At 33.4% G+C, this 19,474-nt stretch overlaps 1 protein-coding gene across 18 annotated transcripts in view; it reads left to right on the top strand.

Annotated features, from left to right (window-relative positions):
- The window catches only part of MEF2C (myocyte enhancer factor 2C), a 119,910-nt gene that overhangs the window by 12,736 nt on the left and 87,700 nt on the right, over positions 1 to 19,474 (top strand). The window contains exons 1-2 of one of the 18 annotated variants that reach the window (XM_064405817.1): positions 501 to 717; positions 2,782 to 2,889. The exons of 16 other annotated variants lie outside the window; for them this stretch is intronic. The gene's annotated coding sequence lies outside the window, so the exon portion shown is untranslated. Of the gene's footprint in view, positions 1 to 500; positions 718 to 2,781; positions 2,890 to 19,474 lie in introns of those variants that run through there. One more of the 18 variants, XM_064405818.1, reaches the window with a different exon arrangement.

Below are 19,474 nucleotides of genomic sequence, written 5' to 3'. Positions count from 1 at the left end.
CCTAGAGTTTGGGTGCTCTTTTAGGAAAGACCTTGTGGCCGAGCATGCATGACTCTTCAGTCATTTTCTTGTATAGTTAATGTGCCTGTTGAATATGTGGGTGTGAGTCAAAAGCTGATTTCATGACCACATTATTATGCTTGAATTAATGAAGAGTTAATTCCAGTTAAAAAGTTGTGCTGATATTCTGTCTTGATTAGTATTTATCGAAGAGCTTGAAGTTGCTCATAAGTTATAAAAACATGCTACTTTTTCCTTCTCTTTTACTATAATTTGGAAGTTCTGATCTCTTCTAAGGAAGAGAACTTACATCAAAATATAATAATGTATTCATTTAAGAGTATTTAAGACATAGGTAATATATGACATTATGTCCTTTGCTCGTGTATTCTAGCATAACATCATTGACTTTATGACCAACTAAAAACTGCTTTATATACAGGATTCATGCTGTTAATTAACATCCACGTCTTTTTCTCAGTTCCACTCCGGCTCTTTTTCCAGACTCATTAGAAACAAAGGTACCATTTGAATAGAACATTTCAAAAGAAGATCTTCTTTTCTTCTCTTCTGGACCACCCTGGGAAGAATGTATAAAGATGTACCACTTCTTTGATCAAGAGCATTATAAGCAGATTTAAGCAGTTTTCTAAGTCCCTCTTGGGTGTACATGTGTGCTTGCCATTCACACATCCTGAAATGAGATGGAATGTGAAGGTACATTTTATGGTTTTCTAGAGCTGTTCTCAGATTAGGAAAGTATACCTCAGCCTCTGTCTGCTAGATGTTAATTGTATTACGTAACAATCTGTATGAGTTTCATGAAGTCCAAATAATTCAATTTTTCTAATCTGATTCTGAAGTGCTTTCAGAGTACCAAATAATCACTGTAGATGGAATATATACAGGCTGAGACTGCTGGCCTCGTAGACTTCTAGGTGCTTCATTTACTTAAGGTGCTCAAACCATTAGGTGGTGTGTGAATCTTTACTCAGCTGGCAGTCCAATTTTGTTCCTGAATTATAAGACAAAAGTGTGTAAAACATTACAACAAAAGTCAGAAGAGTTTGTATGTCCTTTTTACTGGAACACTATATTCTTCAAAAAGGCAGGGAGGGAGGGAGGGAGAGAGGGAGGGATGAGCAAGTTTATTTGGTCTACCTTCAAGTATTTAGTTTGTCTTCAATTAACAAAAATGGCAACAATGTTATTTACTTTACAGCTGAAAAAAGATTTTACAGACTCATCAGAATTTCTGAATTCTTTCCTGAGAATAAGCTTGCACTTCTGGTGCCATGAAAACTCAATAGCTGGAGAGTGCTTTTTACTATTACTGAAGATCAGGTTCTCCTTTTATGTGAGAATACATAGTTACCACTATTTGTGGTGGCAGTTCTGTACTGACAACTGTAACTCACTGATTCTTTTTAGAGCCATCTTGGGTTGTCAATCCATATATTCAAGTAAAATTTGAGACGATGCAAGCAGCAATAGCAAAGCTGACTCAATCATCATTTATGCTAATTCAACTTGTGAGAGGCTCATGTCCTGTAATGCTAAAGTATTAGGTTATTTGTTTTGTATTGATTTTAGGTATAATGCTACTTTTGTCTGAGAGCATAGCTAAGCAGAGGAAGGATATTCTAGTGTCTGTGATGGCAGCTTGAATTTGAGAAGTGTGGAATCAACTCTTCAAGAACCTCTTTTAGATGACTGTGGGGCTTTCACTTTGCTCAAGCATCAATTCCCTGTCTGTAGAATGGGTAAATTCTCTGTGACCAAAGCACTGTGGTAACAGTGTCCATATGAGTACCATGGAGAGTAAACAAGGCAATGTAGACTATAAATATGTAGTGGCTTTTACAGAGTTACAGTCTAAAGAAAAGGAACTGACTCTTAGATAACTTCACTTTTGCTAGAAATCCATTTTAATTAAAGTTTAGAACTTCCTTCTTCTTTCTGTCCATTTTTCTTCTACTTCTTTAGTAGTTGTGCCAAGGTATCCATGTGTGTTTCTTCCACTGTCATCTGGCTCATTCCCAGCAGATGCACACAATCTGTTTTGCTGTCATTGACAGGGCTCAGTTTATGAAAAAATTGTGGCAGAACATGCTGCTGTAGTCACTTATACAGGATTCTCTTTTCTAAGTAACTGAGAAGAAATTAATTCTTTTTATGTTTTTCCATATTGTTCAGTCTTGGTTTATCCAGGCTGCTTTGCATTGGGTTGAACAGGGTATTTGTTTAACATCTTAGATTGCTTTTTTAATTCCTGCTTTGTAGAGTTAAAATTTGTCAATTGTATGTTTAGAGAAATCACCACAGAATGCTGACAGACCTCAGTTTCAAGTGGCAGCAGTAATTCTGGCCATTCAGGAATAAATGAATTTGGGAATAGTATTCCCAACTATTTCAGACAATATTATAGTGTTTCTTTTAAGTTTTATAATATAAATACAAATTTTCAAATTTATAAATAATCCTGATCATCCAAAGATGTGCACTCTTAAGTATCCTGGATATATATTCATTATACAAAATGATTTTATATACAGGGATAATGTGTTCCTTCTCATGCAAAGTTATAGTCAGTAAGAGACTGAGTAGAAACAAATCAAAAAATGAAATGTTTGACTTTATTGCCTACAGAATAAAAACTATAAACCTTAATGTTATAATTTATTGTGATATTGTGGTAACAGGTCTTAATATATATTAGGGCCTGTGCATGATGCTGTGCAAACACACATTAATGAACGGCTCTACCTTTGGCCTTAACAGCATGAACAAAAAGAATAATAAAAAAGAACATAGATGGAAAGAAATGAAGATTTTTTACTATTATGAATGTCTTGCCTTTCTTCCCCGTGTACAAAAGGAAGACTTGGCGTAAGTAATTAAACTTTATGGAAGGTATCTAACCAGAAAAATACTATTTATTAGGTGATGGGGTGTTGTCACTGTCTTTGCCAAAGAAAAAATTAATCGACAGCTCAAATTTTGTGTTCCTTCTTTACTTTCTACCTTTATTCCAATGAACGCAGGGATGACAACAGCAATTTCCACACTGGGCTACTAAGTTTACAGTGTAAGCCATTAAAAAACTGCTAATATTAAATACGTATAGGCATTCTACATGTTTATTAAAAAACAGAATTTGGTTTACAAGCTGATATTACCTGTAATTCTTTTATTTTGACCTAAATTTTTCCTTTGAATTGTACTTTGTTCGGACGGGTTGATGGCTCTGGCCTCTTTATTTTTTTATTCTACAGCTAAAAGAAAAATTCTTTAACAGCTAGAATCTCTATTAATTCCCCAAATTGAAAACTAGTTTAGTGAGCCTAGTGTCTTGGCTGGCTTTGAAATATCTGCATATATACATTAACATAAATTAAATATATTTAAGTAAATTTGACCTATATTTTTAGGATGTATTTTTAAACAGTATTTCATTTTGGGAAATGCCTTTATATACTTACAACTCTGAATTCACATTGTTGTCCCTCACCTAGTTGCAGATTTTGTATCATTGATAGTTTATTATGTTAAAAAAGCTATCTGGAAATATGCAACAGTGGTAGACTGACATTAATTAGGTTTGTGTTTTTTCTGTAAAATTGTTTCTTATGATCATGTACATATATTTAAACATATGTACGTGTGTGTGTGTGTATATATGCATGTGTGTGTGCTTTTTATATAAATATTAATAGTTTTCACACTATGAATGCATACTGCTGAGTATGCCTTAAATTGTAAATAAAACTGTCAAAATGTCTCTTCAATTAGACCTCATAAAAATAATCAGTCCATAAATACGTGGTATTCTTTCTCCATATATATATATATATATTTTTATATATATATATCTGTATATATATATATATATAACTGTATATATATATATATATATATATATATAGTTACTATATAAAATAAAATTCTTTCTTCCATTGATCTTAACTTAAAATCCTCTGAATTATGGGTCAAAAACACAATATTTTTTTTAGTGGGGTCTTTATATGTGCTTTTTTATATATTGGCATATTTTGATATAAAAAAATAAATGTAAGAATACCAAACCTAATTTCTCTTGATTTTATAAACAGGCTGAACTTAAAGATCACTGTAACCCCTGTTTCTCATTGCATTATTTTCAATTTGTTTGCATGTTTTTTTATGAGAGTATTCTTGTATTTTGGAAAGGTCTGTTACAACTTAGACCTTCAAAGTTTCTGGAAAGAATTTGAACTTTTTAATTAGTCCTAAAATTACTTTAGGATGGAATTTGTTAATGTGGGCGTTTCTAGGAGACAAATAGCATCAGTGTATCAGTTATCACATATAATGTAAAAAGCAGACAGAGAAAATAGGGTAGTCAGATGATTTCTTTTACTACTTCTAAGTCTTGATTGCTAGGCTCAGTTTTAACTCCAGAAATATCGTTACAACTTAGCTATTACCCTTTTAAGACTAAGATTGCAACACACCTCTTAGTTGTTTGGGCAGCAAGAAGTGAAAGGAATAATTTAATACATTTCTAAAAGAGTAGAATTTATACGCTGATATTGAGAATTGATAGTTCTCTGAAGTGTCAGAAAGATGGTAAAGACCAAATTAAAGACCTCAGAATGTAACATTTTCTCATTATGTCACCTATCAGCTGTGATTTTTTTTTTAAAATTTAAGCATATTGACTATGGTTTCTTTATTAAAAACAAAAACAAAAAACCTCCCCCTCAAAAAATAAATTTTAATTTAAAAAGCCTATAAAATTAATTGCAGCTTAGTACAGCAATACATTGCTTTTAGATTTAAATGCTAAACACCAGAATCTCAACACCATTTGCCTGGTATTTTATGATCCTACATGGAATCTTATATGGTAAAAAAGATGAAATTTATACACATCCGAACTGGACGAATTAAATGATAAATTCCAAAACTGAAGACTTACTATATAGACCTTTATTCTGAATGTTAAGCAGTTTCAGATTCTGTTTCAAACATCAGTGCTCGTCTCTGCTGTAGATATCTAATAAGTAAGAAGGTATGAAATAAAGAGGGTGTTTCAGGGTTTTTTTTTCATTTTACATAGCAGATAACTTTCCATGAAAAAACAAACAAACAAATAAACAAAATCATAAGAGAACTGGTCAAATGATTAGCAGAAAAGCAATAGACTGAGAGCTACTTTTTTCACAGGTACTGCAGCTTTTAATTTACATGGAGTTTTGTATTCCATTTATTTTCATCACTACTGAACAGGGACTAGTATTTTCAGTCTCCCAGTAATGTTTCAGGAATAAACATTAATACTTAAGTGATAGTATGCATATATCTGTGTAACTTGAGTTAAGCCAATTTATAGAACAGGTGAGTAAATCTTGTGTATATTTCCATCTTACACTTCAACAGTAACTTAAATAACTTGAGAATATAATTAAAGGTATCAGTTGTATGTATGATTATATACTGGAAAATTAAGATATAATTAATATTATAAGACTATGTTTTCTTGCTGTTAAGGAAGTAGAACAGTTGGGGCTTTTTCCAATGTCCTGCCAGTAGCATGTTTCCAATGGGACAACCACCCTCTCTAGTTGGCTGAAGCAGGTTTTTTTTTCCCTGTGTAAGGCTAGATGTGGATTTTTCATGAGCAGAAACAAACTATTTTTGTCATGTGAGCTGACCTTCAAAATATGTTATTCATAGAGCATGATTCTTCACCAGTAATGATAGCTGGAGCTAGCACTCAAGCCCCTGGTGAAAGGAGTGTTGGTATGGGGAATTTTTTTCTTTATAAAAATACCCATACCATTTCTTTAATCTGTTTGCCTGTGGATGCAGGAGAAACACATTACTCAAGAAAAAATTATACTTATACACAGTTTAAGAGAGAAGGGGACTGTCTGGATGAAGACAGAGATGACCATTAAATCTTACACAGTGCACAGAATTGCTGTGGTGTACACCAATCCCAGAAGTTGTGTCTATCTCTATGCAGTGCAAGATTACAAATACAAATTATTAATTTTGAATCCCATCACAATATTCAACACAAAAAAATGTATGTACAAAAATCAATTATTTGTTCAATTATATTGTTTCTCTAACAATTTGTCATTGGCAAAAATATAGACAGTACTTTAATTATAAATTTACTAGTTTGAAGAAAAATACTGTAATTTTGAGTGTCCTTTTCTGCATTGTTGACAGTGTTAATACAACTGACAACAATGCAGGTCTTTCGTGGTAACACTTCTAAATCTTATACTGAGCTTAATTGACAAAGCTACTAATACCATTTAATTTTTTTTTAATTGGCAATGTCGTTAAGCTTGCAAATACACTGTCTCCGTCACTGTTCCAGTTTTTTATTTCTGTTATTTAAAAAATGTAAAAATAGGAATGAACAGATAGCTTTGTTGTTTTGAACGTCTTATAATTCCACTTTAATTTGTTTGAAAACTTAAGTGTGAAAATATCAAATATAAGTAGGTGAAAACATAACATATATTTTATCTTTCTGATTGTGTAGATTCTATTGTGTAGAAATATACATTTGATGTTATAGAATGAAACCTCTCTCTTCAGTATGTTTTTAGAAAAATTCCAGGCATGAAAGCTCTTATTCATAGCTCAATGTGCATCCCAGTTAAAGTCAGGCCTGTATCAGACCCACTGGGCAATTCAAGCACTGAAAGATCCTAATATTTCATTGAATGACAAGAACCAGGGCATTTCTGGAGCTGAGAAAAGAAACAGTTAATTACAAGAAGGTAAAGCAGATGTTTAAGGAACATGTAATCTCTGGTCAACAGGATCACTTTCAAATCTTCAGTACTTTCTTAATTTTTATCATGTTTTTCTATATAGGGCATGCAAGGCAGAGAGTTTTTCTTCTCTTGTGCATAGAGTACACTTCCTATAAGCAGAAGCTGGGTTATAGACAGATATATTCTATATTTTGAAATAATAAGGGGAAAAAAAGAAGACAAAGCAGCAAGTTTATATCATCAAAAAGACTTTGTCCACTACAGGTTTCAGTCAGAATTTCTGCATGCAGGAGCTTCTCAGAAAACCAGGCATTTCAGCATTATATTAAGCTAGTATTTTCGTTCCCTAAATACCCACTGTTATGTAATAACACTGAAAAATAGTCATCTTGTTTATACAAGCTTATCTGAGAGATCTCTTCCTTTAAGCAATAAGGCCTGGTGACTGTGCAAGGTCTTTTTCTGAAGGAGTAAAATTTATCCAGTTTTGGTTTTATTACCTATCTTGCTTAATAAAAAAAAATATAAGCAGATTTGTACAGTTTTATTCTGAATTGAAGTATAAGAAGATATTCTGTGAAAGCCAGTTCTCTTCCTAAAACTGGACTAGTGGTACAGGCTTCTTTGCACATGGAAACTTGAATTGCTATGTCCTTAAGCTTCTTTTTCCATTTACTGAAGTCTTGCTAGCACAAGAGAAACTCTTATCCATATCAGAATATTCACCAAACATGTTCTGGCATCTTTAAGTGTGAAATTTTCACACAGAACATTACAAAAAACTTTAGATTCTAAAAATTTAGAGCAGAAAATTTCTTCCTGTCTGTAGAAGCCATAGGTGTTATGAAAGTGTAATGTCATAGCTTGTACATGCACAAAGCTGATCTAAATGAGGTTTCAGGGACACAATAATATGAATATATTATGTGGCTGTGTTAAGATAAAGGACCAAACTTTTAGCAGAAGGCCTGAATTCTTTTCCCACCTGTTTCTGTAGACCTGCTGCATAACTCCAAAAATTCCATTTGAAAATTTCTACTTTTGCTGTAAAACTTCACCAGTGTCTATAGGTGATAAGTGAAAAGGAGGGAAAGAAAATTTTATTATATACATTCTTTTATAATCAGTGTATTTTTTCAGAAGCTTCAAAAAAATTACACTTGTCATTTGAGAGCTGCAGAGACATAACAGGAGATGGGCAGATACTGAATTATTCATAAAGGCTATTGCTATAGTTGATGGAAGTTCATCAGCTAATTCCCCCACTCCATTGTGAACATTCTTTCAAATTCAGTCAGGCTACAGGAGTACAAGCTGTTGCTTTTAATAATCATGCTACCAGAATTTTCATAAACTATATCACATCAGCTTTCTTTTTTAAGAAAGTTACTTACTGTTCATTGGGGGCAGATTTTTAATTAGTGCTTTATTTTTAATACTTTTAATACTAATTTTAATATTTTTAATACTAATAATTCATGAATAGTGTGAACAATCTGATATTCTTTCAAAAATGTAACTTTTACCAGAAAAAAGTTTTAAAAATGCATGTAGTATTTTTTACGTTAATTCAGCTTGATGAATCAAACTCTCTGATATTTAAGTGTTTTGTAATTTATGAACACAAGGAGGTCTTGTGTGCTGTAACTTACAAGATGTTTTCAGTTTACAGGCCAATTCAACATATGTAAATGCAAGAAAATCTCAGTTTGCCAAAGCATGAGGAAATCACATGCTAGTTCTCGTACTTGTTTGAGGGATTTGAAGTAGATGATCTCCAGAGGTCCTTTCCAGCCTCAAGTATTCTGGGATTCTGGTAGAAGCAAACAATTTTGTGGTGCAAGCTGTCAAAGTAACAATAAAATGCTGACATTTAAGGTTAGTTTGGCAGACACAAAAATCACGTCATGACGTGAGTGCTCATGGGTATTGCAGGAATGTTAAATATCAAAGATTTTGTCCCAGTATGAGCAATAAGAAGATGGGTTACTCTTGCACAAAGGATTCCACAAATGTAGCTCTTCTTTTCACGTAGGCCAGGTGAAAGCAGGCGTATTGTCAGCTATCTCTGCTTTGGCCACAGCAAAAGCACAAATCTTGCCAGCATGTATTTTTTTCCTTTAAAAGAGTTCTCACTCTTTTTACACATCACTACAGTCTGACTTAGGGATTTGAGGACAGTAAGAAATTGTAGTAAAAATTTATTATCCAGTTCATCCCCGTCTTCTCTGTGGAGATTTCTGCAGTGAATGAGATTGAAAAATGTCTGTTCAGTTGTGTGCTTGATGCAGACAGAGCCCTTATTTATCTGTGATGACCTAATAGCAGCAGCAGATGCCTTTTTGATGGAGAGGATTATTGTAATTCCCTCCTAGAAAGGCTTCCAGCAGCTCAGTTCTGTCACTTGCAGCCTGTTTGGAATGCACACTCCCATCCTGTCTTGAGCAAGTACAATCCTCTGCCTTGTACCTTCACTTATTTACTTTATCTGCTATGATGTAGCTGTTTGAGTTTGCTGTTTGTAGATTGAGTTAGCTGTTTGTAGTTTGCTGCCTTAGTTTTGAAATCCTTAGTTGTTCAGATCATGGCTATTTTCAAAAAGTCCTCCACAAATATCATATTGACAGATACAACCACCCCCACAGCATATTTTAGGAATCACATCATCACATCTTAGGTTGCCAAATTATGCTCTTTGCCAAGATAGGCTTTCCTGAACTTCTCCAGGAAATCTGTCTTGAACCATTCATACTTATCAGAAAACATTAAAATTAAACATATATTCTATGTATTTCTTATTGTTCAGTGTAATTTTTATTAGGACTGTATTTATTCCAGTTCCTCTCCTTAGTACTTGGAGGTATTCTGTCAAATTTTCTTTTTCCCTTATTCCCCTTCAAATTTTATTTTTGCCTGAGCATACCACTGATGTAGTTATGGATAGTGACTTCTTAATGGCATGTCATGTTTCATGTCAAGAGCATGAACTTTTTTGTGTTAACTTGTCAACGTGATCGCTTACTAAACAATACATAAGCTGTTTTTACATTTAATGTAATTCTAAAACTTGTATGGGAATCTTTATTCCTCTTCTTTACAAGGAATCATCCCTTTCTTCTTCCTATTATGCATTGTAAGACATTAGGCTCCAGCTATACAACACTGTAGATGGAAAGGAACCCTCTTCTCTGCTCATCTTGCTGCACATCTTGTTATTTCTATTATTGTTCTTGTAATTATAGTGAGATACTTACAGCTACATTAGTATGGTGCTTGATTTTCCTCATTGATGATAAAGTAATAAGGCTATGTTTGAAGAAGCTTAGACTAGATGCCAAATGTTAATGGCTTCAGTGAGGTCAAATGGATTCTGCACTTGTGGGCCTCTATGAAGTACTTTGTACAAGACATAATCTATTTTCTTCTGTTCCATATCTGGAAATTTCAGTCTAATAATTTATTACCTGAAGTGTTATGGAAGTTGTTGGGACACTTTTTACCAAGTTACTCTAAACACTGTTCCATGTACTGATAATACCCGCTTTCACCTGAATACAGAACTGTATTTGAATGCACAAAACTTGCATGTTAACTCCATGTTAACTGCATGAAGGATTTGTTTTTTCATCTCTCACATACTCATTGATTTCAGATTCACATTGGCTTGCTTGACTTATCAGGGTACAATAGCAATATCTGTGATTTTATTCATATTAACCATTACATATGTATTTAACCTTAGGTACAAGAAGAGTTCTGCAGTCCTCAGCAAACTATTTAAGTGCTTCAAATTAGTCATATACAGTCATGCTTGTAGATTTGGAGCTACAAGTCACAGTACGGCAAAGACTTAAATATTTGTTCAAGTTTACTATTTTTGGATTTTGTACAAATGTCACAATTACTTTCATCAAGTAAAATGCTGCCCCATTAAGACTTTGCTTGAAGTGATGGTGTCTTCTTAAATGATTTTAAATCCTTTGAATTTTGCACTATCTCATGGGTGCAAGTTACTGAAATAATCTGATTTAAATGAGCACAGTTCAGAGTGTTTTCTAGACTGTATGATGCTAAATGAATGCTAGTCCAAAGTGGGAAAAAATAGTTGTTGGTGGTGGTTTCTTCTTCTTACATCAAATTTTACAAATTAGTTAATTTCAGGGGAAAAAAAATAACCCTAAAATAGAGGAAGTTGACATGCATACCTGAAAGTAACTTCATTGCATTTAGATCATCCTAAATTTTACTTCCTATGAGCAAATTTTATTGTGGCATAATGGAATACTATTAATTATTTTGCTTATGATTTATTCTCCCTAGATACAAAATGGTAAAAGAGGTGTGTTAATGTGTTTTTATTCAAAGTACTTAGCTCTTAGTACTTAGTATTTAGCTCTGTTACAGTTCAGAGATTGAATAACCAGTATTAACACACTACTTGTTCTTAGTCATGCTATGCTGGATGCTCACAGTGAGAATATTGATCAATTACTGGGAAAGATATACAGCACATTTTACAGATCATTGCTAAATATTACATTCCTCTGTTTCAGTGTTCCCCAAAACACTGCTAAAAATCAGAAGTGTAAAGCTACTACATTCAATAATAGATAATGTGTTTCAATTCTGGTTGCAACTTTGTTCTAGAAGAAGACTCACACTGAGGTCACTAAATAGTATCCTTAAAGAATGACAAAATTTCATATTTTTCCCCTCTTGTTACTTAAGTAACTTTTCTGAGATTTATGCCCTACATGTGTATGAATTTATACAATTAAAAAAGAAATGTGTCAGAATGCAAAATTTATCAGAGTTAAGGGAAACTATTACTCGATTACCTGGTTTTAAGCATGCAGTTAGAAACTGGCTGTTAGACAGTACAGAATGGAGAAAAAGGCAGCTTATCTTTCTTGTCTGGGACTTACCAGTCTGTGGCTGATAACTCAGGCTGATCCTCACCTTGGCAGCATTACACAAATAATCTTTATGAGAGGATGAATTTTAAGAATTTCATTAAAATATTAGACACAAAAAGGCCATTCCTTTAACGAACAAATACATATTTTCTTTTTTCTTCATATCTTGCACAAATGTATTTGGACTAGCATCTGCTCAGGAATTTAAATTCTCCCTTTCTCGTTTGATCTCAGTCCTCATTGTAGTATGCTGGCACTTGATGAAGTGCATAAGTGAAGGTTACTTCTGAAATCTTTTTCATTAATTTTGACATGTTCAGATTTTGTTGCTTAGTGATCTAAAGATGGAATATTGCATTAAAATTAACAACATGGCATCAGGGACATATTTTTATTCTATTTAAGATGAACTAAAATTATGAACTTTTCCTCTTTTATCAAAGGAAATTCACAGAGAAGGTAGGATAAAATAAGGGGTGCCATGAGATTGACATGATTTTAGATACTAAGATGTACTTAGATACACCAGAAAAGTCAGATGATTGAATAGGTCAGAGCTGTTCAATTTCTTAAAGTTCTTTGTTTTTATTCTAATGGAAGCTTCATCTCTTCAGGACATTGGATGTAATGTTCATTTAAACTCCAGTTTTACTTAAAATATATAAAATTGGAACATTATTGCACATTTTCAAAGTGTTCTCCCTTTCTCTTTCATTCTATGTAGCTAATGTATTTATATTTTAAGGACTTCAAAAGGGAAATAAGATGCATGTGTATGGAGGCAAAAAGTCAGAACAGAGACTTCAAGCTGGAATCTGAGCAAGGTATCAACCCGGTTTGTAACCTCAGATCAAATCACTGGTGAGCAGCAAGAGATTAAAAATGAACTCCAGTTGTAGAATGTATTTTCTGAAGGGCTCTGCTAATCTTTAAAAATCTTAGACTTACTGAAGACAGCAATAGAAAAATGTTATACTACAATATTATCGGATTTTTAGAGAGACTACATAGTCATTCCTAAAATGCAAACTAAGAATTTTTTCATTTCCTAGCTGACAGAAGAGAAAAAGGATGTAGAACTAATTACTGATCATTATTCCATAAACAGGGAAGAAAAAAAAGTCACTGCACATTCCAGTAGGTGCACAGCCCTGATGGTATGAGCCATTATTTCTATGCAATGGACATATTTACCCTTCATACATCTTGCTTTCATAATGTGTATGACATGTAATCCTACTATACAGCTACAAACCCCACAGCTGTAACACTGGGTCTACTTTCTGCAGTACAATGTAAAAAGCCTAGCAGTAGTCAAAACCAATATGACATTTTATGTTAATATTCACTGTGAACTTAACAAAGGATTCAAATTTATAATACTTATAAAAAATCAATATCACAATAGATATTGACTAAAATACATGCAATTTCTTACTAACGATCTTAATGTACTGAGTATGTTGTACCATATTTTTCACAACTTACTTTTCTTTCAGTGAGACCGGGCTCAAAATATATCCTGTTTCCATGTAATTTTACGTCTTACTGTAATCCAAAATGGTTTTGACCCTGTCAAGTAGAAAGTTTCACAATTTCTTTTGAAAGACGGCCAAAATTTGGAGAGAAAACTCCATTAATATATAAGCAAATATATTACTACAATCTCATACAGCAAACCAGAATCCAAAATGTAATGATGAATTACTTTATATGCATGAATTCTACCACCTGTATCTTGGAAAACTGAAGACTAATTGATTAGTTACAGGCCATATATTTCAGGCATATGAAGTATCAAACATTAAAAATCTACTCAAAATCAGTATTGGTATTTGACAAAACTGCATGAAGACTCAACCTTGGAAAGACAATTTAGGTTTATTCAGACAATGCTCAAGAATGAAGTGTTGTCATTCCTTTAGGATTAATCCATTGTTTTCTTTCATAGCATTGTTGTAGTCATCCTTAAATTGGTATTTCCAAAAACTCCATACTGTAATCAGTTTTATCAGAATGTAGATATTAATTAATAGGGAGAGGTGGATGCCAAAAGTTCATGTCTTTGTTAATCTTCATTAATTGGAAAGTAAGTTCTTATAAGCATCTCTTTTCTGTGTTACTTTTCTAGAAAAGTAGAAGTGAAAGGCTTTGCTCACTTCAGATAAGTTGAAATTCCCACTCATATACAAGCTCTCTAATTGCATTTGAAATAGACCTCTACACAACTTACTTGAAACAAAATATGAGCAAGGACTACCATTAGTTCACCGGATTCTGAAAGCAGAGCCATGGTGAAGTGTTAATACTTCAAACAGGACAAAATATTATGAAATATATCTAAACCAAAAAGCAAAGAGTTTATTTTTCAGCTGGATTACAATTTGTATGGCAGAACAATGACCCAGGTTGGAATTTGGCCAGGATGCTAGGCATATGAAAATATTTATCGAATTATCTTTAACATTCCCAGTAATCAGGATCTTGGTTGTAATTCACTAGTAACACATTCTTTACTGTTAGCATAGTGCCTTAAAACATCATTGTTGAAATATCTTTGTTACCTATACAGGTGTGGAGTCTTCTGACTGGCGGCCCATCATTTAACCTGTTATTTTTTGCACTGTTGGAGTTTATAGGAAGATATTGTCCTTGTTCTAAAGAATTCGCAATACATAAATCTGATCCTGATTGACCCTGAATAGTTTGTGAGAATCAACAGGATCACAGCACATGCTGGTTTGACTGTAGTAACTTGGGGAAATGTATTATCCATTTATCAGGGTGACCATACACCATGTATTTTAAGAGCATTTGACACCTCTTTAATTGAGGTTGACAAGTCTTACAAAGACAAACATCTTATCTCATCATTTTACATGGCAGCGGACCATGATTCTGACTAAAGGTTTAGGAAACAAGCAATTACTACTCTCCTGTAAGCATATCTGTCTTGATGCAGAATATGCTTTGTCTGTGGCAGGTGCAAAGCCTACTTAATTTTGAAAGTATCCTTACAGTCTGTTCCAGATAGCACCAGACTCTGTTCTTGCTGCTTTTCTGCTTTTTTATCAGATAAGCCAGGCTGAGCAGAATGAGCTGTGGTTTTAAAACTTTATGCTTTAAATCTATCTAAAACCAGCCTACCATGGACATGACACTGTAAATCATGATCAGTGGATTTTTGACTGATGAAGAGAAACGGGTGATGCAATGTTTAATCAAATTTGAAAAAATATGCACTTTGTCGTTTCCATGCTTTTTTTAGCAGACAAGGTATTGTACAGTAAAATGACAACTACCAGTCTATATACATCTGAATTCATACCAGGAATTCTTGCATATGTCTTGTCAGAGGTTATTTCTACAGAATCATGCAGCAGTAGGATTTCCAGAAACAATCTCATGTAGATTTGCTGTACTCTCGATTTATCCCTGCAAGACATTTCAGCAGGAGCTACAGACTCACCAACACATGTTTTTCATCTGAGGAAACTGCTCTGTGAACTGGAACAAATTATCTGGGAATCTAACATCAAAGGATAACAGAGAACAAACAAAAAATAAGAAAGTAAAGACTTCAAGCTGAAAAAACAGCCCCAAAACCACACTAAACATACATTCCACCAAGAGATTTGCTTCCATCTATTGGAGCCAAGGCAAAAATGGCTTTTTTGAATTGAGCAACAAGATCTTCTAACATGGGAAACAAATCAGCTAGTTCGTGTCCCAGGGTGCTAGTGTTGAAAAGTAAATCCATGAGCTGGTATAGGAAAATGTTGGATGATTAAAGTATTCAAAGTGTCCCAGTAACTTCATCCCAAAATTCTCAGTAATTTAGGAATTTTAACAGCAAAAGCTGTAATTGTTAAAGTTCCTAATTTATTCTTGAACACATTAAAAGTATTTTGTAGTGGCTTCACGCAAAATTGCAGAATGAAGCCATTTATTTTCTCAGTGTTAATTTCTAAGTAACAAGAATAGAACTTTTGTATTAACATAGCACATGGAGAATAAGAAGAAATGATGATGATGATGATGATGCTGATGATGATGAATATTTCTGTTTGAATGTTTTGTGCTTAAATTTGTGATGCTTCATTACTGTATAACCCCACTGTTATCTGTGAGGATTTAGAGCCTTTCACATCATGGCAACTCATCTCTCTTCTCCAGACCCAACCAGTGGACTTATTGTAGAGACTGAGTAGCACCAGCATATTTTTATTTCATTTAAATGGGATAATGCCATAGAGATCTGTGGGTTAAGGCCATTTGGAATCTGTAGCTTTGATACTAAAGTGGTCTTGGGCATTTAATACTGTATTTCTCAACTTTTTTCCAAAGTCTCAGCTTGTAAAAACGAATAGAAAGATTCCAACAGAATTATATATGCACAGAAGCAATCAGGAAATGGGATATTATTTTCACGAACTCTGTTTGCAAACATTCTGATTTTGAAATAATTTTAAAAACATCTTGAATTACATTATGGCATGCTGTTGACATTTCCATTTAGTAGAAGCTGTTACTGACTCAGATAGTTTCCACTTTTACAGCACAACATGGGTAGATAGCAGGAAGAATGTATTTACAATATTTCATCATGAATAATTTGTTATATCTGATATATAAAGGAGAATGTTGGAAATTTCTTACCTGGAGATGTTGTGATAAATAAACAACAATTTGATACATTTTCTTGGAAAATTTGCTGATAATAGCAGTGCACTGATATTTACTGGCCATTTATGCATGACCTAGCTGTGAAATTATTTTTGTATTACCTACAAAGAGAGGAAATTTAAATTTACAACCTAGGATATCCCTCTGACACAATATTGCCATACAATTAAGAACCTTTTTCAATTATTCTACTCTTACCATTAGCAGAATATTTTAGAGCAGATTTATAAACAGGAAGACATGCTAACCTTAAGTCTTATCCAAAAAAATATGATTTCATTCTAAAAAAGTATACGAAAAAATAAGCAGTTCTCATCTCACTCTTGTTTATTGTATCATTTGTAAAGTACTGTTTTGCATTTTGAATACTATTACTCACCTCAAACTGTCTCTAGAGCCAAAAGTGAATTTTCTGTTACAAGCATAACAATTGAGTAGGTATGGAATGAATTTTGGCCAGTCTTTTTTTCTGTTAATTGCAAAATTAAAATTATTCTCTTTTGCTTGAGGCTGCATAGTTTACTGTCATTAATTGGGGACAGTAAAATCATGAATTTTCAGTAGTAGAGAAGCCTTGGGATATTCAGCTGGTTCTGAAATCTTAATCAAAAATGTTACTGATTGCTTAGGAATCAATGAACACTCCCCTGAGGGGGGAAAAAAAAAAAGGCAGCATTACCCTAATATAATTCACAATGTTTTGTCAAAAGGGGCAGTAATTCATAATGACTTTTTTTATCATAATGTAACATAGTGAGAAATGACAATATTATCCATTTGTGGTCTACATAAATGGCTCAGAAATACCAGTGCTTTTGATCTTTTTGAAACAGTCTTGCTTACATCAGTAGATTTTAACACTTAGGTTTTCTTTTTGGCCTCTCAGCATATTTAGTTTTAGCATATTCAAAAGTCTTAGCCAATTCAGCGGTTGTGAATCCATAGCTTTGTAGTCACCAGATAATTCAGTAACAATATAACAAATTCTCGTTTAAGAGAATTAATTTTGTGCTGATGACAGAAACTCCAGCCTGTAAGATTAATGGAAACAGCATTTCTGAATCCTTGAAGGACTTTAAAGGTGAGAAAAGCACCTTAAAAATAATCTCATTTCAGTTCACTTTTACTATTGCCATTATACTGTTCTTCGTTAGCACCAACTAAAATTTGTCTATTTTTGACAACATATACCTGAATAGGAGTTAACCATTTTTAAAAATACATTGACTAATGTCCAGTCAGACTACTGAGTTTCAAAACCTTGGGTTTTTAGGATCTCTTTTAAACAGAAAAAAGGAAGTACTTCCTTTTACAACACCATGTCAAGAAAAACACACTCTCATATATGCACACACATACAAAAAAGGTACTATTCAAGTCACGTCAGAGTTTACTAGTCACCACATAGGATCCTAAATAATAACAGGAAGAAAGTAAATAATGCTTTCTGGAAAACCAGCAGCTCATTTATGCAGTATTTCAAGAATTAAAATGGTGCTGTGTAAAATATGTGGAGTAAAGATAGTTGTTCAAATTAGGCATCACAGCCTGTATTCTGTCTTAATAAAGCAACGGGTTAGCATATATGCTAACATATATGCTTTCCATGCATATATTTGTGTAAACTTCTTTAAATCCTTCTCTTTATAAAAAATTATGGTTGCAGACAGCATTCAGATTTCATTTTCTGCAGTGTAAATATGAAATAACAGGACTGGCTGGAATGCAGTTTCACTCAGGGCTATGCATTTCAATAGCCAGGATCACAGCGCTGGCCCTGGGGCCAGCATATATTTAAAATGCATTTTTGGTAGCAATATGTTCGGTAGCAAAATGTGTTTTAAGAGGATTGTGTTGACAGCAAAGTATATCAATGAAGGCCACCTCACTCACAGTGAAGGTCTGCATTTTAAAAGAGCACTAAAACAAAATAGTCATTGTGTTTTGACAAGGGTCTCAACTACTTATAGCAGAACAGTTAGAACTGCAGAAAGTGCTGGATCTCTCCAAACTCTAACTCCAACCTGACTGGAGGACTATTACTAGGGGCTTCTTCTTTGGATTTTTTTTTTTTAAATACAGTCTCTATTGTCAGCGTAAACATTGAGAAACCCAGGCTAATACTTCTTTTTAAAATGCAGACTTGATTTATGACAGCTGCATTGGATCGTTAATCATATATTATCTTTATGGAGCGTTTTTCTAACATATGTTAATTGGCTGTTTTCTGTGACAAATTATGAGCTCTTACTTTGATGAGGTTCAATTGCAATCATGCTGGAGTTGAGTATGTAGAGTTTCCAGCCCCCACTGGCTCCTTAAACCACTACAAACATCTGCACATCACTGCAGTGCTGAGTAATGGCAGGATTTGGGTTGATATGATCTTTGTACTGAGTTTTTCCCACAGGATATTTTCAGCTCTTTGCACTAAATCTGTTACAGGGTTTGCTAGTTTTAGCAAAAAAGCTAAAATTAATATATTGTATGGGCTTATTAGAATACAATGAGAAGTAATTAACAATATACTGAATTTTTTTTTTTAAATATTCAGAAATTTCAATGCCTGGTTAGAAATTCTCTCTCAGCTTTATTGCATTAAAATTTACTGGTGCCACAGAGCATTTCCAGAAGCAAAAATGCTGGCAGCTTTTTGGAGCCAATGTTTTCTAATTCTTAAATGTAATATTTGCAAGTAAAAAAAAAAAAATACTTGAGAAGTGGTTAGCCTCACTTTAACTTTTTTTAATTTTTACCAAAACCAAAAAAGTGTATTTCCCAGCTCTACAGGAGATGTGTCTAATGGTGTTTTACATAAAGTTGCATATTTTCCTGTTAGTAAAGAGAATTTTGCACTGAAATTAGTGCCTTTCTTACTTTTTTGTATTAAAGAAAATCATGCTTACATATGTTCAGTACATAAATTAAGGAAATTCAGAAAAAAATACCACAATGGAAGTTGTTTCATTTGTTATTTGGTACCTAATCCTTTGATGACCTTTGGACACCTTATTGTATTTTCTACAGTAATTCATTAGAAATACTGGGACGAAAAATGCGTGCTGTATTTACTCAAAGCTGTACTTAGGG

The sequence above is a fragment of the Passer domesticus genome, chromosome Z, assembly GCF_036417665.1.
Source record: "Passer domesticus isolate bPasDom1 chromosome Z, bPasDom1.hap1, whole genome shotgun sequence".
Classification (NCBI taxonomy): Eukaryota; Metazoa; Chordata; class Aves; order Passeriformes; family Passeridae; genus Passer; species Passer domesticus.
The sequence above is the reverse complement of the archived record's forward strand: the minus strand, read 5'-3'. Positions and strand labels throughout refer to the sequence as shown.